Source organism: Macaca fascicularis, chromosome 14 (genome assembly GCF_037993035.2).
Source record: "Macaca fascicularis isolate 582-1 chromosome 14, T2T-MFA8v1.1".
NCBI lineage: Eukaryota > Metazoa > Chordata > Mammalia > Primates > Cercopithecidae > Macaca > Macaca fascicularis.
This window is the reverse complement of record NC_088388.1, coordinates 42,759,163-42,782,867: the sequence shown is the minus strand read 5'-3', so window position 1 is coordinate 42,782,867 and position 23,705 is coordinate 42,759,163. Positions and strand designations below refer to the sequence as shown.

Below are 23,705 nucleotides of genomic sequence, written 5' to 3'. Positions count from 1 at the left end.
TATGAGTGAGAACATGCGGTGTTTGGTTTTCTGTTCTTGTGATAGTTTGCTAAGAATGATGGTTTCCAGCTCCATCCATGTCCCTACAAAGGACACAAACTCATCCTTTTTGATGGCTGCATAGTATTCCATGGTGTATATGTGCCACATTTTCTTAATCCAGTCTGTCACTGATGGACATTTGGGTTGATTCCAAGTCTTCGCTATTGTGAATAGTGCCGCAATAAAAATACGTGTGCATGTGTCTTTATAGCAGCATGATTTAGAATCCTTTGGGTATATACCCAGTAATGGAATGGCTGGGTCATATGGTACATCTAGTTCTAGATCCTTGAGGAATCGCCATACTGTTTTCCATAATGGTTGAACTAGTTTACAATCCCACCAACAGTGTAAAAGTGTTCCTATTTCTCCACATCCTCTCCAGCACCTGTTGTTTCATGACTTTTGAATGATCGCCATTCTAACTGGTGTGAGATGGTATCTCATTGTGGTTTTGATGTGCATTTCTCTGATGGCCAGTGATGATGAGCATTTTTTCATGTGTCTGTTGGCTGTATGAATGTCTTCTTTTGAGAAATGTCTGTTCATATCCTTTGCCCACTTTTTGATGGGGTTGTTTGTTTTTTTCTTGTAAATTTGTTTGAGTTCTTTGTAGGTTCTGGATATGAGCCCTTTGTCAGATGAGTAGATTGCAAAAATGTTCTCCCATTCTGTAGGTTGCCTGTTCACTCTGATGGTAGTTTCTTTTGCTGTGCAGAATCTCTTTAGTTTAATGAGATCCCATTTGTCAATTTTGGCTTTTGCTGCCGTTGCTTTTGGTGTTTTAGACATGAAGTCTTTGCCCATGCCTATGTCCTGAATGGTACTACCTAGGTTTTCCTCTAGGATTTTTATGGTATTAGGTCTAACATTTAAGTCTCTAATCCATCTTGAATTAATTTTCGTATAAGGAGTAAGGAAATTTATTCCTGATATTTTTAACGTATCCATTTATTTCAAGGATTTCAAATCCTTAATTCCATTTATGTATTTATTTATTTATTTATTTAGAGATGGAATCTCGCTCTAACACCCAGGCTGGAGTGCAGTGGTGCGATCTTGGCTCACTGCACCTCCGCCTCCGGGGTTCACGCGATTCTTCTGCCTCAGCCTCCCGAGTATTTGGGACTACCGGCTTGCACCACCAGGCCTGGCTAATTTTTGTATTTTAAGTAGAGATGGGGTTTCATCATGTTGACCAGGCTGGTCTCAAACTCCTCACCTCAAGTGATATGCCTCCCTCAGCCTCCCAAAGTGCTGGAATTATGGGCATGAGCCACTGCACTTGGCCCTTGAAATCCTTAATTCTTAGAGCATTTTTCTAAAGCAACTTTGAAGTCTTTTTTCTGATAATTCTAACATTGGTATCACCTAGTCATTGGTTTCTGTCAGTTACCATTTTCATGTGAGTTGTGATTTTCCTGGCTGTGGGTATTGTAAGTGATCTTGGCTTGTTTCTTGGAAATTTTAAACATCATATGAAACTTGTTTTTTTGTGATTTGTATGTATTTTTTTTTTTTAATTTTTCATAGAAATGGGATCTCTCTATGTTACCCAGGCTGTTCTCAAGCTCCTGGGCTCAAGGGATCCTCCTTCCTCAGTCTCTCGAAATGCTAGTATTATATCCATGAGCCACTGTGCCTGGCTTGGTATTTTTGTTTTAGCATGCAATTTACCCAGTTGTATTCAGGTCATACATTTTAACCTGCTTTTTGTGAGTTTTGGTTTCAGTTACGTTTTCAAAGCATTTGTAGTGCTACTCCAACGACGTGTTCCATGTGTGCACCAGTAAATGGCTAGATGGGACTTTGACACTTATCTATTCTTTAGTTTAGATTTTAATGTCTGATGTGCTATTTAGTGTCAGATCTGTGAATGCACAGCTTACTACTTTATGAGGTTGCTTTTCTGAGCTCATTCCTCTCTGTGATCTCTCCAGCCCTTTCTGGTTCCCTTAGGCTCTGTTATCTGTCCTCTGGCCAGAAAGCCAGGTTTTATTTATCTTCCTTTAGCTTCACACTTCCCATGAATATACCCTCATTCAAGACCAAGCAACAGGAAGACAGAGAACAAAAGGAAATAGGAGCTTGTCTCACCCTCTTGGCACCACAGATCCTCTAATTAGAAGAGTTTCTCTTTTCTCAGAGATTTAGTCCTGTGAGCCCCATTATTTCAGGATTGCCTGAGAACTGATACATGAGAAAATAGAGAAACAAACAAATACACAAGGGATTCCCTATCCTCCACCCCTGAGCATTGCATTATGAAACCCATTTCCAGCTCCTAGAGCCAGAATCAGAAGGTTCCTTGTGGAGCTCTCTCTATCCACATCCCTTTGCAGTTCCAAGTTTAAGGTTATATTGAATCCAGGCTGGGATTCCAAGCCTGGGGAGATTGGGTGTTATACCAAATGGAAACACACACACCGCCACCCACCCCCGACACACACAAGTAAACTCACCTATGATATAGCAGTACTTCAAATACTCATCTTCTTCCTGAGTCTGCCAACTATTGCTTGCTTTTCACAGTTTTCAAATGGCTGCATCATGCATTCTGTGCACATTTTATAGTTGCAATAAGTATGAAAGATAGAGTGGGATGCATTTACTCCATCTTACTTGAAATAGGAGCATGTGTTATCTCAATAATTTTGATGTAAGCAAACTTTCTGAAAAGGAGTTTTAGAATAGGCTTGTTAACGGAATACATGCCTCCCAGATAAACTGTAACCTCCTGCCAGAGAGTAAAGCCCTTGGTGCTTTATTGTTGTCCTTTATTTTTACTGTGGTGACTTCAGAACACCTAGACTTATACATTTTTTTTGCAGATATTTTTAAGATGTAACAAATGAACTTAACAATCTCCTTTATTCACACTACTACCTCATTAACAGCTTGTTCATCTTTATCTACAAAAACAATGGCAAACGAATTTCATCTAAAGTTCTTTCAAGGTCATCTAATTTGGGGTACCTAGAATGTGGGTCTGGGAAGAATAGAGAGGATCCATAATGTTTATCAGGAAGGTGTACCTGGATTGAATAGTGTGACATATCTTCCATGTTTGATTAGTGTGACACATCTTCAATGCAAAAAGGAGACAGATGCACATTCTATGTACCTGACTAATTAGAGCTACATGTTTTCAGAGTAGTGAAAGTAAGCTGGTGAGCAATAATTAATGAGTTATTGGTACTTTGTAATCCCATTGAAGGTACAGTTTTGCTTGGTTAACACAGAAACCATGTCATAACACTAATTAACAATAGTTTCTTTGTTGTACAAAAGTCTTGATAACTGACTCCATCCTTCTTGAAGCTTTAACCCAAATGTAAGTCTCACCAGCTTTTGTTCAAATGAAGCCACATTAACATTAGCGTCTAAATTATTACAGTTCTTAGTTCTAATGACTCACTTTAGGTAACTATTTTCCAATGAGAATTTTATACCCTCCTGACAGTATTTAGATAATCTGTGAGAATAGTTGCCTAAATAATTGAAAGTGCCACAGGCATTATGTTGGTAGGGTTTAGGAATTCTAGAAGGCCTGCAGTGTGAGAGACAGACACAAACAAAAGAGAGTATTATTTTGGCAGAATTCTAATACAAAGTTAAAATATACAGATATTCTTAGATTAGGGCAAGAAGTGTTTATGTGTCAGAACTGTTGTAAATAATCCTGTCTATGTCCCAGGGAAATACTTTTCTGTATATGCTCTTGGAATAAAAGATGATGGCATGTGTACAGTGAAGATACATGGCTTTTGCCACTGCTGATGTTAATAACACATTGTTTTAGAGGGCAAAGATGATTTGACAGGCAGAAATGCTTAAGAGAAAAGACAGATTAATTAAACTGTCAAATTTGTTCTCTAAGACAGTCTGAATGCAAACAATACTTACATACATAATTATGTCTTAACAATAATGCTGAGTGTTCATTACTTTTTTGCTTCTCTTTGTGTTCCAATTTGTAATTACTCACAATCTAGCACACTATGTACATCCATTGTACATAGAAACTATGGGACATTTTATAACATTAAGCAATTCAGATTGCTCTTAAATTTGTATATATGTAGGTATACAAACAATGCTCATGCAGTAATGCATATATTATTTACACTGACAAGACAATGAATAGAACTGTGAATGGTTTTATTTTTAAACAATCTTTTATAAGACGTAGTTTAAATTTTAAAAATTCACCTTTACTCAGATAATTTTTGTGTAAAATTTTGATTCTAGTAATTATAAATGGTATAGTTTTCTAACTTTAATAGTTTAAACGTTTTAGAAAAATAAACTTTTATCCAGTTTAGGCTTCTGTCTTTGTGATTTTCTTCTAAATTACTGGCTTTTCAAGTAACTTATAAAAACTTATTATTTTTATTATTATTATATGTAATGTACTAGTAATTTATATTTGTGATGGGTCCGCCCAAATAAACAGAGATTCTAAGCAAGAACAATGTGCTAGCTGTAATCATGCAACTTCTCCTGTTTCCCCATCTCCTACCTCCAACTAGATAGACACCCCAAAGCCTCTCTAACAAAGAACTTCTGAATAGACCCTGAGCTATTCCAGGTTCCTGTAGTTGCTTCGCAAAGTGACAAATTGCCAGTAATATTCTCATTTGAAATAGCCAGTAAGAAAGGAAAACATTTACATTTAAGATTTCTTTGTGAGCTTTTGTTTGGTGAAAAGTTTAGAAATGGGTTTATGTATTCTTTGGGAATTTGGGATATTTAAGGTGAGAGAATTGAGGAAAGTCTACTATAATAAACAGTTATTGAGTTCAGACACCCCATTGGTCATGGGAACACACAGAGAAATCGGATCAATTTCTTGCTTTTGAAGATCATATAGTCTAAGATCATGTATCTTAAATTTTTTCTTCCTATATATATATTTTTTGTTTTTCTGTAGAGAAAAGTAAACGTGTACACGCAAGAGTTCTGGGAGTTGGTGATTTAGGGAGGCTTAGGGAAATGGTGTAGAGAAAGAGGCAAGAAGATTTTTTTTTCCTTAGATTGTATATTATAAAAAATAAATAAAAGTTTTCCATTTATCTTTAATCTATGATATCTCTTAAAGAGTAGCATTGATTATTTTCATTTTCTTTGACTGGGGGTGGTGGAAAAAGACATTATAAGAAGATCTCACATCCTGCTTAGCCATTCCTCAAGCCCACCATTTTCTGGAAATGTGATCTAACTTGCCTCATCAATAGCACCATAGGCCTTGGAGTCTAGAATGCTGACTGAAAATATCACGCAGATATTTTAGTCTACTCTGGCACACACCTTCTTTAACTAGAAGGTTAATTGCTTTGAAATCTTCCAGAAAAAATTATACTCCAAGTATGTTCCATAGTTATTCTGTTGATTCATGCATAGTATATTTGTTGCACTAGCTTGAGAAACTCAAGCAGTGGATACCTGGTAATATGAAGGCTTTTCAATAATATAAATAAATCTGGATTTACCTTTTATTTCTTTATTAAACATATTGAAAAAGATACTTTTACTAAAATCATTTTGATGTAAAAGTACCACAGACTATACTTTTTGTTTTATTAAAAATTGTGGGGTGGGACATGGTGGCTTACGCCTGTAATCACAGCATTTTAGGAGGACGAAGTGGGCAGATCATGAAGTCAGGAGATCGAGACCATCCTGGCTAACACGGTGAAACCCCTTCTCTACTAAAAATACAAAAAATTAGCTGGGCGTGGTGGCAGGAGCCTGTAGTCCCAGCTACTCGGGAGGCTGAGGCAGGAGAATGGCGTGAACTTGGGAGGCGGAGCTTGCAGTGAGCCGAGATGGCGCCACTGTACTCTAGCCTGGGCAACAGAGTGAGGCTCCGTCTCAAAAAAAAAAAAAAAAAAATTGTGGGCCAGATACAATGGCTCACACCTGTTATCCCAGAACTTTGGGAGATTGAGAAGAGATGATTGCTTGCACCCAGGAAGTTGAGACCAGCTTGGACAACATATGGAGACCCCTGTCTCTACAAAAATGAATGAATGAATGAATGAATGAATGAATGAATGAATGAATAAGCTGGGTATGGTGGTGCACACCTGTAGTCCCAGTCACTTGGGAGGCTGAGGTGGGAGGATAATTGAGCCCAAGAGTTCAAGGTTATAGTGAGCTATGATAATGTCACTGAACTCTAGCCTGAGTGACAAAGAGGGACCATGTATCTCAATAATAATGATGATGATGATAATAATAATGATAACAATTTGATGTAAAGGTAGCACAGAAAGTACTTTTTCTTCAGTGATTTTTATAATTCATATTACACACAATTTTGATAAAAATTAATAGTACATTTTCACTGCAGAAAAATATAAATGACCTCGCCTTATAGAATTTTATCCATTGTGACAAAAATTTAACCATATTAGTTCATATTCTATCTAGACTAGTGATCTCAACTATCTGCAACCCACATTTATTTTTAAAAACTAACTTCTAAGGTGTTTTGGAAAAAAATGGAAATGCTGCAAACCCACATGGACATCCACAAACATATTATATCTATTGACTCATGGATATTTCAAAGGATGGAGTCAAAATTTATGCCAAAAATAATTTTACATGAAAACAACTCATTATTTTTTAAATAAGGGAAATTTTCCGATCCTATCAATGAATCTGACCTTTTTTCCACTTAAAGCATAGTTACATCGATTTCTTTTTATTGTTGTCGTCCCTTCTTGGAAGCTCATGGCTAAGTTTTGCACTTTATATTTTCTCAAAGAGAATAAATTAATACTGATTTTCTTCACATCTTGCCAACTCAAGTTTTATACACCTTATTTTGCTATGTCTATTATTTAGGTCTATCGTAATTGTGCTTTTATTTTGAGCATCAAGCTCATTTGGAATTGGGCGGGATAAAATTATGCTATTGCTAATTAATTCAACTGTACATATTATTTTACATTTTATGCTTATGAAATACGAGCCAGGTACATACAGAAAATCTGGAAAGACAGTAGGCAGCACTCATTTTAAAGTTCTCCTTACCAAATCTGTCTGCTGTGGCATTAGAGGTTTAGCAGCAGAATTTAGAAGAATTCTATATGATCCAAGTAAATACAGCAGTTTTTTTCAATTCAGGCTTTACTAGTGATTGGCTCAACTCACAATATAGAATGAAGACATTATGCTAGTTACAAAAGGGTTAACTTAGAAATATTCATACATACAAAACTATTACACAAAATAGGTTAATGACTTTAATTTTCAATCACTCTTCTTTCCTGAGAAACTGATGAAATCCATTCACAAAACTGGTTAAGAAAATGATTTCTCTATCAGTTTTCCAGATGTTTTTATCATCTTCTCCATGTCCCTTGTTATTTTAATCCTATGCCCTTCTGTGTACTTGCTTAAGATTCCCTTTAGGAAGAGAAACAATCTTTATCAACCATATTGATAAGGAGGCTTAAGTTCCTTCCCATGTGCAAATAGCTGTTTACTATCGGAGAATGACTTCATTTTCTGTTTACATGGCCCTGAGATTTCCTAAGTCTCTCTTAAGTGCTCTGTGTTTTACAGTCAGCTAGCTAGGTACTCGTCTCAGAATTATACATTTCATAAACCCATAAAGTGTGTTTTTATCTCACAATAAGATTTATGATGAACTAGATAAGCATGGACAAACAATAACATCTTTCATATATGGCTGCTGAGCAGTAAGCTAGGCTCTTCTGCTAGTTAAGTAACCACCCACTCCCAGCAGTTTTTTGATTAAAAGTTCCATCTCATCAAAATTGTATTTTTTTACCAGTCAAAATCTTGCTTATAAATAATCAAAATTGTTGCTACACATCTTACTTTCCCTGGCTGGAATGCTATTCTGCTGCATATGCACATGTGCATGCCTGTGAGTTCACATGAGCACATGCACACACACACAGTCACACACATCTACTGTTGCTCACACAAACATTTCTCTAACTATTACTTGATCTTTCTCAATTCAGCTGAGGTGTTCTTTATACCAAAAGTCTTCCAAGATCTTCCTGGTCTGGTTCAGATGCCCCCTTTGTGGTTCTAAGGCATTCTTTGCACACATCTATTCTAACTACTCCTGTGGCTGTTGGTTTATTTGCCTTTCTCCCCTACTAGATCATCATACTGTCTGTGAAGAAAGAGAATGTGTATTTTCTATTGTTCTCTCAGTGCCCAGTACAGTGCCCTCTACTGAGCAGGGATCAACAAGCATTTGTTGAATGAATACATAACTGAAATAAATATGGGGATAGTGATAACTGGAGAAAAGAACAAAGAGCTTACTTTTTAAAATGAAGAGTATTGTTTATCTCATAGAGCTCTTACCATATTTAAATTATTTAAAATGTTTGAGTAGTATCTGGCACATAGTAAGCTTTATGTAAGTGTTAGCTATTATTATTAGTAGTAAATTTAGTGATTTGGAATATTAAGAAACATTATAGCACCCATATTTTGATACAAGAATCGGGGAACTGGAGTTGAAGATGCCAGTGAGTGTCAGGGATTGAAATGAAAAAACAGTGTTAACAAAACCTTCTTTCTAGTTCCGTGATCTTTGTGTCAAGCTCAATCCAAGGTTGTTTTTTAATTCACCAGTAGTTCATTAATATATTAGTATTTAAATTCATATTTTTAAAACAATTTAAATGAATAAAAATGGATGTATATATGTTGGAGATACATGTGATAATTTAATGCGTTCGTATAAATTGCAAAGGTCCAATCACTATAGTTGGAATATCTCTCAGCATTAATGTTTGTCATTTCTTTCTGTTAGAAACATTGGATGATTCCCTTCCAGCTATTTTGAAATATAAAATAGATTATTATAAACTATATTCAACCTACTGATATCTCAAACAGTAGGTCTTATTTCTTCTACCAAACTGTGTATTTATACCAGTGAATCAACCACTCTTTATTCACCACCTCCCTTGCCGGTCCCTGGTAACTACCAATCTGGTCTTCATCTTTATAAGAATGGCTTTTTTAGGTCCCACATATGAGTGAGAACATGCTATATTTATCTTTTTGTGCCTGGCTTACCTCACTTAACATAATGTCCACCAGTTCTATCCATGTTGCTGCAAATAACATGATTTTGTTCATTTCAACCTTGAAAAATATATCATTGTGTTTATATACCACATTTTCTTTACCCCTTCATTCATGTTGAGTACTTAGGTTAATTCCATATTCTGGCTATTGTGAGTAGTGCTGCAATAAACTTGGGGATGCAGATATTTATTTGATATGTTGCTTTCTTTTATATATGTATACTCTATATGTATTTATATATACTATATATAGTATTGCATATATATAGTATATGTGTATATATAGTATATGTGTATATATGTATATATACATCTATGTCTATATATACACATTTATCTATCTATCTATCTATCTATCTATCTATCTATCTATCTATCTAGTAGTAGAATTGCTGGATTATAGAGTAGTTCTATTTTTAGTTTTCTGAGGAACTTCCACATAGTTTCCCACAGCAGCTGTACTAATTTACATTCCCAAAATGTACTAGGATTCCACTTTCTCTAAATTCTCACCGCATTCATTATTCCATCTTTTGGATAAAAGCCATTTTAAATGGGGTGAGATGATATCTCCTTGTGGTTTTTATTTGCATTTCTCTGATGATTAGTAATGTTGAGCATTTTTTCATATAACTGTTGTCCATTTTATGTCTTCTTTTGAGAAATGTCTATCCAGATCATTTGCCTGTTTTTTAATCAAATTATTTAAATTTTTTTGCCACTGAGTTGTTTGTGCTTCTTTTATATTTTGGTTGTCAGATGAACAGTTTGCAAACATTTTTCCATTTTGTGGGTTATCTCTTCAGTTTGTTGATTATTTCCTTTGCTGTGCAGAAGCTTTTTCATTTCATATGATTCCATTTGTCCATTTTTGTTTTTGCTGCCTATGCAAAACATCTCTGCCCAGAGCAATGTCCTGTAACATGTCCCCAGTGTCCTTATATTGGTTTCGTAGTTTCAGGTCTTACATTTAAATCTTTAAGTCATTTTGATTTTGATATTTGTATATGGTAAGAAATAAGGATCTAGTTTCATTCTTCTACATATGGTCATCCAGTTTTTCCAGCACAATTTACTAAACAGACTATCTGACTGTCTTTCCCCATTGCAGGTTCTTGGCACGTTTGTCAAAAAATGAGTTAAGTGTTAATGTGTGGATTTTTATCTGGGTTCTGTATTCTGTTCCATTGGTTTATGTATCAGTTTTTATGCTAAGACCATAATGATTTGGTTACTACAGATTTGTAGTATACTTAGAAGTCAGGTAGTATGATACCTTCAGCTTTATTCTTTCTGCTCAGGATTGCTTTGGCTATTTGGCGTCCTTGGTGATTCTACCTAAATTTTAAAATTTTAAAAAAATATCCGTGAAGAATTTCATTGATATTTTGATATGGATTACATTGAATATGTAAATTGTTTTGGACAGTGTAGCAGTTTTCCTCATGCTCTTCTCGTAATAGTGAGTTCTCATGAGATCTGATAGTTTTAAAGTGTATGGTGGTTTCCCACTCGCCCTTGCTCTCTCTTTCTCTCCTGCCGCCTTGTGAGGAAGGTGCTTGCTTCTCCTTCTCCTTTGCCTTCTGCCATGATTGGAAGTTTCCTAAGGCCTTCCCAGCCATGTTGATCTGTGAGTCAATTAAACCTGTTTTCTTTATAAATTACCCAGTCTCAGGTAGTTTTTTCTAGCAATGTGAAAACAGACTAATACACCATGTGTTCCACGGAGTCACACTTGAGAGGTTGTCACTACAGCATATCTGCACAGTCCATGCCAAGTGTGGGGGTCAGTGAAGCAAGTCAAGTAAGTTATATCTACATTTTTCAGAGGAAGGTGGTCACCAGGAGTTGATTGTATAAGGCAGATATCTGATCAGCCACATTGAGGACCTGGGGTGAGGCAGGGCACTTGAAACTGTGTCAAGGATGACTAAGCTCTGCTTGTGATATGAGAAAGTGAAACCTGTATTCAAAATAGATGTGAAGGCAACATAAAACTACTGAAATTCACTGTACATGTGTACCATCATCACTATGAATTAACTTGATTCCAAAGAAAAGTCAATTGGCCACAGTTAAGGAGGAAAATTCAAAATGTCTTTAATTGTGTTTCTGGACACACTTATTTCCAAAAATAAATTGTTTAGCTACTAAATATCTTTTTAAAGCACATATGAATTTATTATTTCATTTCCCGCTTAAGAGTCTGAATCAGAAAATTCCTCTATATGCTCAAAACTTTGCTTATATGATACTTTGACAAAGGAAAATGAAAGAAAAACAAAATACATGACATTTTTCAACTTTTTTCTCCCCAAGACTTCCCCAATGCATTTTAACTATAGCCATTCAAAAGAGCTTACGTCATCCTAACCTGTCAAATTTCACACTGGAACACAGACTTTCCCAATGTTTCCTCAATTAGCATATATCCACTAACTCTTTGAAGAAGTAATCAACAATACTAAGTAGTTCCCAAATTGGTTCATTTGGTAAGAAAATACAGTTAGTCAAACTCTTTAGAATTATATCTAAAAAAGCAACAACTTTATAGAATTTTTTCATTTTTTGAATAGTAGGTCATAATACAATAGAAATAAGAAGGATTTTGGAGAAAATGTACTAAACTTGTTTTGATTTCCATATGTTTCTTTGGGTGTCACAATGTAATTTTCTCCTTATACCACACATCATTTTCTTTGGCCTTGATCATTGTTTACTAAAAGATATATAAAATCAGCTGGGTGCGGTAGCTCACTCCTGTAATCCCAGCACTTTGGGAGGTCGAGGCGGGAAGATCATAAGGTCAGGAGTTCAACACCAGCCTGACCAACATGTTGAAACCCTGTCTCTACTAAAAAATACAAAAATTAGCTGGGCATGGTGGCGCACACCTGTAATCCCAGCTACTCAGGAGGCTGAGGCAGGAGAATCGCTTGAACCCAGGAGGCAGAGGTTGCAGTGATCCGAGATCATGCCACTGCACTCCAGCTTGGGTGGCAAAATGAGACTCCATCTCAAAAAAAAAAAAAAAAAAGATATGTAAACTCTAACTTATGTAAAGATGCAGATTCTGGGGATTATATAGATAAGATATCAGAATGAGTGATTGCATTATCCTTATATACATATTTTGATGTTGAGGAAGAGGCAACTTTGTTGATTATCTTCTCATCCTTCCTCTCTCTCTCTTTCCCTCCCTTCCTTCTTTCCTTCCTATTCTCCTTCCTTCTTTTCTTCCCTCCTTCCTACCTTCTTTCCTTTCTTCCTTCCTTTCTTTTTGTCCCCTCAGTATCAACTGTTGTTTATGTTCATGATCAGAATTTTTTTAAAAGAGTTGTTTCTAAAGGATGCATCATAAAATAAATATTATGTGACCCACTACTAAAAGATGAGTGATGAGTCCTTATTGCAAAGACCGACTTAGGAAGACAGGTGTCATTCAATATCAGTGCAACCGTCTCTAACTAGACAGGTGAAGTGGACCATGTAATAGCAGAGTGTCCAGAAAAAAGACTACAAGGAGAGAAAAAGCTGAAATCCGATTTAGGTTTCTTGTTTGAGCTCTTCCTATATAATTTGGAACATTTTTAAAGGACTAGATATGACCACACTTCCATTTTACCTTCATAACATAAAAATCTTCCAATAGAAAAGTTATTAAAAATGGTCAGATAGAAAACTTTTTAATGGAATACAAAAAGTTCAGGAACTTTTTCAATAATAGCTTTTTTCCTTTCACAAAGTGTATGGCTTTAATCTAGTGGGTTCACTATAAGCATCATTTTTTACTCATATGTGACTAGGCTTTTCAAAGCCCATTTTTCAAAATGGATATATAATAACATAATAAAAAGATATTTTTTTTTCCTGGAAATTCTATCTCTAAGAAGCAAGGTTGACCTTGTGTAATTGTCTTTTCTTCTTTTTTCTTTATGGCTAGTCTTAGTGTGGTTGACTGCTATTTTTCATATATTCTTGCTAAACTCTTAGCTAAGATAACATTGATTTCTTCTGAAGTTATATGTTATTGCAAATTGGAAGCATTTTTCACTTCAAATGATATACTGTTTCTTTACTGTTGCTAAAATTTTTAAAGAAGATGGATTGCTAACGTGGTGGAATATTTATCAAAAGTTCTGGTGCCATCCACAAAAACAGTGTCACAGAAATTTGTAAGAAGGGTATTTGAGTTGCCAGACTTTGCAAATAATACTTTGTGAAGCAGTGTGGAAACTTCAAGTTACTCTATTTTCTCAGTCGAAATAAATGTTTAGAAAAGGGGTGGTAGCTTCCGCTATGGCTTGAATGTATGTCTTCCCCCAATATTCATATATAGGAACTTAAGACCCAATGTGATGGTGTTAAAAGGTGAGACCTTTAGGAGGTCTTTAAGTCATGAAGATGGAACCCTCATGAATGATATTAGCAACCTTGTAAGGAAGCTGAAGGGAATTAGCTAGACCCTTTTGCCTTTCTGTCTTCTGCCACGTGAGGATGAAACAACAAGGTGTCATCCTGAAAGACGAGACTGAGTCTTCTCCAGACACTGGGCCTGCAGATGATTGGTTTTTGACTTCTTAGCCTCCATAACTGTGAGAAATAAATTTTGTTCTTTATAAATTACTCAGTCTCAGGTATTTTGTTATAGCAGCACAAATGGACTAAGATACCAGCCAAGGGGCAATAAATCTAGAAATCCCTAAGGTGGAGTCCAGGGCCAATTTTCAGGGCCAGGTTGAGGGTGAGATGCCAAGGGAACAACATTTGAGGAAGTGTCTCATCAAACTCGAGACCTTAGTTGTCCCTCAGGCTTTACCCTAGTCCCAGTCCTGCTATTGCTGTTCTCGGATCACCATTTTAAAAATTTCTCTGCACCTCATTATTGACTCTTCTGTACGTCTAAATTATAAAGTTCAATAAAAGACAGATAGGATACATTTCAGGGAAGAAAATTTTCATCTTTCCATGGAAATGCTAGAAGCCTTTGCTCAACCATTTTTGTCTTCACATTTTATATCCACATATAAAGATGCCAAATAGCATAAGATTAGTAATGAGTGTTTTCTAGAATAGATGAATCCGATCCCAACAATTGTAGCACGTAGCCAAAGTTCGAATTGAGGTCACATGCCGTATATCTAAATGAGGAAGTGTTGCAAATTAAGAAACTAATAAAATACAGGCGAGGCATGGTGGCTCAAGCCTGTAATCCCAGCACTTTGGGAGGCCAAGGCAGATGGATCACTTGAGGCTATGAGTTTGAGACTGGCCTGGCCAATATGGTGAAACTCCATCTCTACTAAAAATCCACCCCCACAAAAAAAATTAGCTGGGTATGGTGGTGCACACCTGTAACCCCAGCTACTTGAGAGGCTGAGTCACGAGAATCGCTTGAACCCAGGAAGTGACAGTTGCAGTGAACTGAGATCACACCATTGCACTCTAACCTGAGCAATAGAGCAAGACTCTGTTAAAAAAAAAAAAAGAAAAAAAAAAGAAAAAAAAAAAGAAGCTATGCACAGTGGCTCACCCCTATCATCCCAGCACTTTGGGAGGCTGAGGTGGGTGGATCACGAGGTCAGGAGTTCAAGACCAGCCTGGCCAATATGGTGAAACCCCATCTCTAGTAAAAATACAAAAGTTAGCCAGGTGTAGTGGCATGTGCCTGTAGTCCCAACTGCTCGGGAGGCTGAGGCAGGAGAATCACTTGAACCCAGGACGTGGAGGTTGCAGTGAGCCAAGATTGTGCCACTGCACTCCAGCCTGGGTGACAGAGCAAGACTCAGTCTCAAAAAAAAAAAAAAAAAAAAAAAAAGAAAAAAAAGGAAAGAAACTAATAAATTACATCTTATCTTTTCACTTGATAAATATTCTTCACAATACCTGGATATTCATATTTACATTTACAATGCTCAAACTCTTTGGAGTTCTGCACTGAAACATGGAAGCATGAAGAGATGTGGCTGCTGGCCTCTGGACTATGACCCACCTCCATTCCTCCCCAACTCTGGATGTGTCTTGAACCATCAGAGTTTTTTATATACACATGTATGGAAGCCCTTAGCATATATGTCCAAGCTCTGTCATACCTGGGGGTCATATCTGATGGTGCAGTCAGTTCTTTGGAGGCATCAGTAAACCCCGAAGCAGGGGCAATTCTGGGGGCTAGTTGCTAGCAGTATGGTTCCAAAAGGAAGGCATGAGGTTCAGGTACATAGAAGGAAGCTTGGTGAGAGGAGGACTAGAGAGAGATCCTCTAAAAACAGGGCCAGGGCAGGGAACCCTTTTCCTTGAGTCTGATGGTGATGCTGCAGATAGACCTTAGTGTAAATCTTACTCATCAATTAAGAGCTGTGTTTTCTCAGACAATTAACTTTACCACTCTAAGTGTTTGTCTGGTGCCAGAATGTTCCAGTTTCAATTCCTGTTCCACCAAGTAAGACCTTGTGCAAAGTAGTTCATCTTTCTGCCCCTCAGTTTCCTCATCTGAAAATTGTAGATAATCATGGTCCTTACCTCAGAGGGTTATTATGATGGTTAAGCAAGTTAATACTTCTAAAATATTTAGCATGCTTTCCAGCACTAATAAGCACAATGTGTTTGTTTAGAAAGGTAAAATAAATAGTCCTCATTTGTAAAAATGAGGAAAACAATGTGTTACCTCATAGAATTGTTGCAACCATTAAATAAGGTAATGATTACAAACTACTTATGTAGTATCTGGCACCTGATAATAGGAAGTGTACCAAAGTACTACATATAAAAAAGTAGTGAGAATATAACCCCAGAAATATATTTTAAAAATTGAAATTATTTTTAAATTTTCACTGTTATGTATTATATGTGTATATATTGCCTTTTCTTTGGGGATCAACAGTAATTCTAGCAAGTTTTTCTGGTTTTGCTTAAAAGTTTAAAAATATGAGTATTCTCCTTTTTAGGATTTATGTGGTTTTTCATGAACAATTTGAATAATTGTAAAGCCTTATTTTATTTTTGTCATTGGGAACTAATCCATTCACTTAGTCCATGGATACTTGCTGTATGGTCAGTATGCTGTAAAAGTGCCAGATCTTTTGTTTCACAGTGAAATACAGTGGGATTGTAAGTTATCATTAGCCAAATATATGAGCTCAAGCTGTTTCTTTCCAAAGCAGTCTTTTGTCCTCTCCATTTATTTTTCTTAAAAATTAAGAAAAAGAATTTAACATTGACTCAGTGTCCAGAAATGACAGATAATGGCAGATGTAATTCCTGATTTTCGATAGTGGAAAATGTCAGTCTGTCTTCCTAAAGTTTCCAGCATCGTCCTTATGCTTAACTTGGGCACGAGCATACAATAATTTATAAATATTCAGTCTTAAGAATACTGTTCTTATATTGTTGAAAATTTTAGATTAAAACATCACCCATAATTTATTAGATGAAGTTAGAAATATTGTCCAATCTTTTAAAAGCTATTTTTTGGGGAAAAGCCTAACTGTGGAAATGAATTATATGCTGTAGTGTTTTTATTCATGCCTTCAGCCTTGTAAGTTATGAGTAAGGTTATTTTGAATTATTCATTGGAGATATATCTATATTATCTATGTCTATATCCATCTTTAAGCACTTAAGTTTTCTAACTCTTCTGAATTTAATAGTCTTGTTGGCAACTATTTTCTGAATACAATCACCTCTTTGTCCTCAAAACAGAAAATGTCTATGTATTTCAAAGTGAACTCCAGGTTCTATTATGTGTCATCAGTCAAAGGGCACATGTGTAGCACACTGAGATATAAAGGCCTATAAAATTGAGATAGATGCATTTGAGACAAAGGATATACTTCTCACACGAGGGGTCAACCGGAATCTGAATCCTAGAGTATATGAAAAGTTAATCTTTCAAAGATTCATAAAACATTTGAACATATTTTCTCAGTGATAACTTTTTGGCCAGCTTGAGGTTTAAACCAGTTCCCAAATTCCAGATTTGTGTTGCATAGCATTTCTGCCTAAAATGGAATCGGTAAAGTCTGGCATTACCCTAGTAAAAAAAATTGTTACTCTCTATTTTAATGCTGTGTTCCCCACAAAATGTTCCCCATAAAATGAGGATTAAATATAACAATTTTTGAGGTATAACATAATCCTATGCCCATCACTGCTTAAGATTTCTGTCTTATGGTCTAATTTTATGATGAAGACCATGTTTTCGTTAAACTAATGTTAGTTCCTATAACAGGCAAATCCAGAAATGATAAAAGCCTAAACATAATTAATGCTTATTTCATGTTCAAATGAAATCTAAAAGAGGTTTTCCTAATAGGTAGATAGCTATTCTCCAATTTGTGATTTGGGGAGTTAGGATCCTCTAACACATGGGTCTGTAATTGTTAAGTGGTCTCCATGATCACGGTGCTAGTCTGTGTCAATCTAACAAAAGGGAAAAGAATACCAAGTTTTCTGGATTGGGAGTGTGTTATGGACCAGGCCTAGAAATGGCTTCCATCTTTTCCCTCAAATCTTATGGCTAAAACTGTCACATTACCACAACTAATTGCAAGGAAAAGTAAGAAATATAATATAGCTGGATGCCCAGAAGGAGAGAAAATGTGTTTAATTTTGTATTAGATGAAACTGACACCTCCAGAAAGCTATAGAATGTTCTAAAAATAACAAACTTTTAAATTAAAATAATGTGTTATAATTTGGAAGCTATTTCATATGAACTAACAGTTTTTTTAATATAGCATATTCAACATTAATTATGTGATTAACAGATAATTATGGAAGTCATGTCCATGTATTAATATGATGCTGTAATAATTTGGTTAAGTGAAATAAAACATAGGCAAGCACAGATTTATGTCAGAGAAATTCCTTGATAACTATTAGTATCATTAAAGGGAAGCAGACCTGTTGTGCTGCATATCTTACAGTTTCATTTTGTTTTTTAGGAATAGAAATGAGGCACTGTAACATCAATAGGGCCAGCACGTGACTGTGTATAATTAGGGTATAATCAGTAGATGATGAGGGAGGGGCATTCAGTAGGAATAGAGGGGAAGAACCACTATTGTGGTTCTGAATTCTAAAACCACTATGGTGGTTAGAAAAGAATTCCTGACATTCCACTGAGGACAAATCTACCATGGACATAAAAACAAGCAAACCAATAGGTTGGTCATACAAAATCTTGGGAAAACAGTATGAAATTGAGAATCTAACAAAGGAACCAACAATGAGTACACAGCCATCTTGGATAGCGGTGCATTTTGTGCATGGCATAAAAACATCTTCTCAAAGGACAAATGGGAACTGAAAGTTTGCCTGTGCTCTTCTGGCTTAATTTTTTGCTCAGAACAAGTATGGGCCAGAAAGGAGATGGGAATATTCTCCTTACAGAAGCTTCCCTGTCATCTCCTGAACAACTAAGTTGATAGATGTGGCAGGTATTCTTCTTATTCAATCCATTTAAGAAACGGGGATGTTTTTCCAATCTACATAGAAGTTCATGTGGGCTATTGAAGGCCCTGGATTGGAGTGGGTAAGAGGGAAGAGAGTGGCCTTTTGAACTTCCACATGGTTGTGATACTTTAGAGGAAGCTCAGGGAATCTCAACAGTTTTAAATATTTGTGCTCTCTAGTTATCTCACTTGTGAAATGACAGTGGACAAAATAATTTTATAATCCTTAAATTTAGTAAAATATATTATGCATTTTCTCAATCTGGGGTCAACATTTGATGTGAGTTAATGTTTTAGATTAAAGTATTTGGTTAATTTATAGAGTTATTTATTTTCTAACATATTGTGTTTAATTTTTAAAAGTAGCAATTCAGAACTGAAGAAAATTTAATTATGCTGCCCAGAGGGATATTTTTTATTTCTCATTTAATTTTTCTGAAAGGTTAGGAGACTAATTTATTTATTTTATTTAAAATGACTTATTTAAAGTTTGAAATATTAGAAATATTATTATAGATTTATTGTATTCTTTGAAAACTTGAAAATACTGGGTTAGTACATGCATTAGTTAGGTCCTCCTACAGTCAAAAAAAATATGAGTAGTTTAATCATGTAATCTTTGTTCAAGTCCAGAGCTCTCGAGTATTTTTTACCTGAATGAATCTACTATTATTCATTGTCATAACTTCAGGGACGAGAACATCACAGCTAGACTCAGTGTCCCATATGCCCATCTCTTGGTTATGAAAAACACAAACATAAGAGATGTTTAATAATTTTGTCTGCTGCTCTTGAGCTGAAAACATTATTCATTGAAAATTGGTTGCCAGATTAAAAAGATGACAAGTTTTTGAAAAAAACTGGGACATACTTATAACAATTTGCTTTGCTGTTTATTTGAAACTCAAATTTAACTGGATACCCTTAAATTTTATTTGCTAAATCTGACAACACTAGTAAAAAACTAAACTTGTGATTTTGAAATGAGAGAATGGCCAATCTCTTTTAGTGAACTCAGATATTTAAAATTTAAGTGTACAAATGAAGCCAATAATTGGTATTTACCTCCCCTTTATCACAATGCTCAGGGAGAATATTAAAAAAAAAGATCACTTTTTTGTAAGATTATTTAAGATTATTTAACAAGTGGACAAATATTCTGAGGTCACACAACATGGCAAAGTAAAAAAACAAGTTTTAAAACATGTTTCTAAAATAAGAAAAGTACTGTTTTTTTTTCCTCTGAACTTTATATTTAATGTACATATGTTATTGAGAATCCATATCATGGCATCATCTTTAATCTTTCTGCTATTTTGAAAGCATCACGTGTGTTTACTTTATTTAAAGTATATCATTTCATTACTACCTTCCTTTCTTTTCTCATTGGTCTAATCATGAATAAGTTGTCTTTGTTTGCATTGACTTCCCTTCCTACCTGTATACCTTTACCAATTCCCCCGCTTTTTTTTTTCAAGGATATTGTTAACCCATTGTAGTTATGCCTTCCTTAAATCTTATACTTACCATTTTGTTTCTTTAATGTGATTGTCAATAGTGTTCTATTTTTTTCTTAGCATCACTAACAAAGCATAGCATCTTCTAAACAACTTTTTACTTTTTAATACTTGGCCAATACTATTTCTAGTGCTCTAGAACACACATTATTCTCTTATTTCCTGCAATATTGATTCTATCTTCAATTCAGTCCTTTCTGTAAGGCAGGTATTATGGCTTAGAAACCCCTAACTGAAGGATTGCTTGAGATGTTGGAGCATCTGCTGAACAACATTAATGAACAATGGTAGGAGCCTAGGAAACAAGATAAAGGAATTTGACTTTGCTCTTTTATAGTCTACTTATTACAAATTAGTAGACTTATCTTTTTGTATTTCACTCAGGCTTTTTTTCATTTCTTCTGCAAACACTTTCCTCACTTTGGAGATTCTACCAATATTGTCTTAAAGTTCAACATTTCATTTTACCTTTTGTAGGATGCCTTTTTCATCAAGAAACTCTTAAAAAGTTTTCAGTCTGTACCACTCAACCCCGCATTGAACAATATTGTTAGATACTTCCCTCTCTCTTGTTTTCATCTACTCTATCCCTTGATAGTTTCCTTCCTCCTTAGTTATAGCTCTTATCACTTTTCTTGCTGCCCCCAAACAAACAGACTGTCCCTTTTATTTTTAGTTTGTATAAAATCATTCGATAAAATGTAAAGAAACATACTACAATTATATGACTTTCACAATATAGAGTTGCACTACGATTCATGATGCATTGTTTAATAATCTGACTGAGATAGTAACTGTATTAGTATGTTTTTGTCCTGCTGATAACGAGATACCCAAGACTGGGCAATTTACCAAAGCAAGAAGTTTAATGGATTTACAGTTTCAAGTGGCTAGGGAGGCCTCACAATCATGCCAGATGGCAAGGAGGAGCAAATCACATCTTACATGGATGGCAGCAGGCAAAGAGAGAGAGAACTTGTGCAGAGGAATTCCTCTTTATAAAACCATCAGATCTTGTGAGACTTATTCACTGTCATGAGAACAGCATGGGAAAGACTTGCCCCCATGATTCAGTTACCTCCTACTGGGTCCCTCCCACAACACATAGGAAATCAAGATGAGATTTGGGTGGGGACACAGCCAAACTATATTATTCTGCCCCTGGCCCCTCCCAAATCTCATGTTCTCACATTTCAAAACTAATCATGCTTTTTCAGCAGTCGCCCAAATTCTTAACTCACTTTATCATTAACTTAAAAGTCCACAGTCCAAAGTCTCATCTGAGACAAGGTAAGTCCCTTCTGCCTATGAGCCTGTAAAATCAAAAGCAAGTTAGTTACTTCCTAGATACAATGGGGGTACAGGCATTGGGTAAATACAGCCATTCCAAATGGGACAAATTGGCCAAAACAAAGGGGCTACATGCCCCATGCAAGTTCAAAATCCAGCAGGACAGTCAAATCTTAATGCTCCAAATCATCTACTTTGACTCCATGTCTCACATCTGGGTCATGCTGATGCAAGAGATGGGTTCCCATGGTCTTTGTCAGTTCCACCCCTGTGGCTTTTCAGGGTACAGCCTCCCTCTGGGCTGCGTTCAAGGCCTTGGTGTCTGAGGCTTTTCCAGGCACATGGTGAAAGCTGTGGTTGGATCTACCAATCTGGGGTCTGGATGATGGTGGCTCTCTTCTCATATCTCCACTAGGCAGTGCCCCAGTGGGGACTCTATGTGGGGGTTTCCACCCCACATTTCCCTTCCACACTGTCCTAGTAGAGTTCTCCATGAGCACCCTGCCTCTGCATCAAAATTCTGCCTGGACATCCAGGCATTTCTATACATCATCTGATACCTAGGCAGAGGTTCCCAAACCTCAATTCTTGACTTCTGTGCACCCATAGGCTCAATACCACATGGAAGCTGCCAAGGCTTGAAGCTTGCACCCTCTGAAGTCATGGCCTGAGCTGTACCTTGATCCCTTTTATTCATGGCTGGAGTGGCTAGGACACAGGGCACCAAGTCCCTAGACTGTATACAGCAGAGGGACCCTGTACCTGGCCCATGAAACCATTTTTTCCTCCTAGGTCTCTGGGCTGTGATGGGAAGGGTTGCTGCAAAGGTCTCTGATATGCCCTGGAGACATTGTCCTCATTGTCTTGGTGATTAACATTTGGTTCCTCGTTACTTATGCAAATGTCTGCAGCTGGCTTGAATTTCTCCTCAGAAAATGGGATTTTATTTTCTATCGCATTGTCAGGCTGCAAGTTTTCTGAACTTTTATGCTCTGTTTCCCTTATAAAACTAAATGCCTTTAACAGCACCCAAGTCACCTCTTGAATACTTTGCTGCTTAGAAATTTCTTTGGCCAGTTACCCTAAGTCATCTCTTTCAAGTTCAAAGTCCCACAGATCTCTAGGGCAGGGGCAAAATGCCACCAGTCTCTTTGCTAAAACATAACAAGAGTCACCTTTACTCCAGTTCCCAACAAGTTCCTCATCTCCATCTGAGACCACCTCAACCTGGATTTCATTGTCCATATCACTATCAGCATTTTGGGCAAAGCCATTCAACAAGTCTCTAGGAAGCTCTAAACTTTCTCACATTTTTTTTGTTTGTTTCCTTCTAATCCCTCTAAACTGTTCCAATCCCTGCCTGTTACCCAGTTCCAAAGTCTCTTCCACATTTTCAGGTATGTACAGCAGCTCCCCACTCTACTGGTACCAATTTACTGTATTTGTCTGCTTTCATACTGCTGATAAAGATATATCTAAGACTAGGAAGATTACCAAAAAAAAAAAGTTTTAATGGACTTACAGTTCCATGTGGCTGGAGAGACTTCACAATGATAGTGGAAGGCAAGGAGAAACAAGTAGCATCTTATATGGAGGGCAGCAGGCAAAGAGAGAACTTGTGCAGGGGAACTCATCTTTATAAAACCATCAGATCTCATGAGACTTATTCACTATCATGACAATAGCACAGGAAAGACTTGTCCCTATGATTGAATTACTTCCCACTGGGTCTCTCCCACAACACGTGAGAATTCAAGATGAGATTTGGGTGGGGACACAACCAAACCATATCAGTAACTGGGAAACTATATTGAACTTCTGGTCACATTTTAATTTGCTCTTTAAGAATATTTATTGATTATCTGTAGTTTTCAGGCTTTTCTTGATTTTGCAGTTAAGAAGATGAACAAAGACATCTGCCCTTTGGAGATTAAGGGTGGCATGGGTCAACAATCACCTGTGACTCTTCCTGGATTACTCATCTTCATAATAGCAATACTTCTTATTTGGTCAGAGAATATAATAGGTCCCTGTTGATGCAATTACCTGTGTTATCTGAAAGTCTTAAGAGTGGGTCAAACAAATTCACTGTCTTATTGCCTGCACATGGATGCTCAATGGGTATTACAAAATACAGTCCAATAAGTTAAATAATAGTAACAGCATCTTCTTTGTATCAAATAGGAAACTGTATTCAGAGAGGTTGGTTAGCTCAAGTTCATTCTGTCACTTCCATCAGGTGTTTCAACCCAGCTGTCCTAACTCAAAATTTCCTGTTGTTCTCAGAGTCCTTTGCAAATGACTGTGTT

General features: G+C 36.3%; 1 long non-coding RNA gene across 4 annotated transcripts in view; it reads left to right on the top strand.

Moving 5' to 3' along the window:
• The window catches only part of LOC102139027 (uncharacterized), a 352,230-nt gene that overhangs the window by 79,328 nt on the left and 249,197 nt on the right, over positions 1-23,705 (top strand). The window lies entirely within an intron of this gene.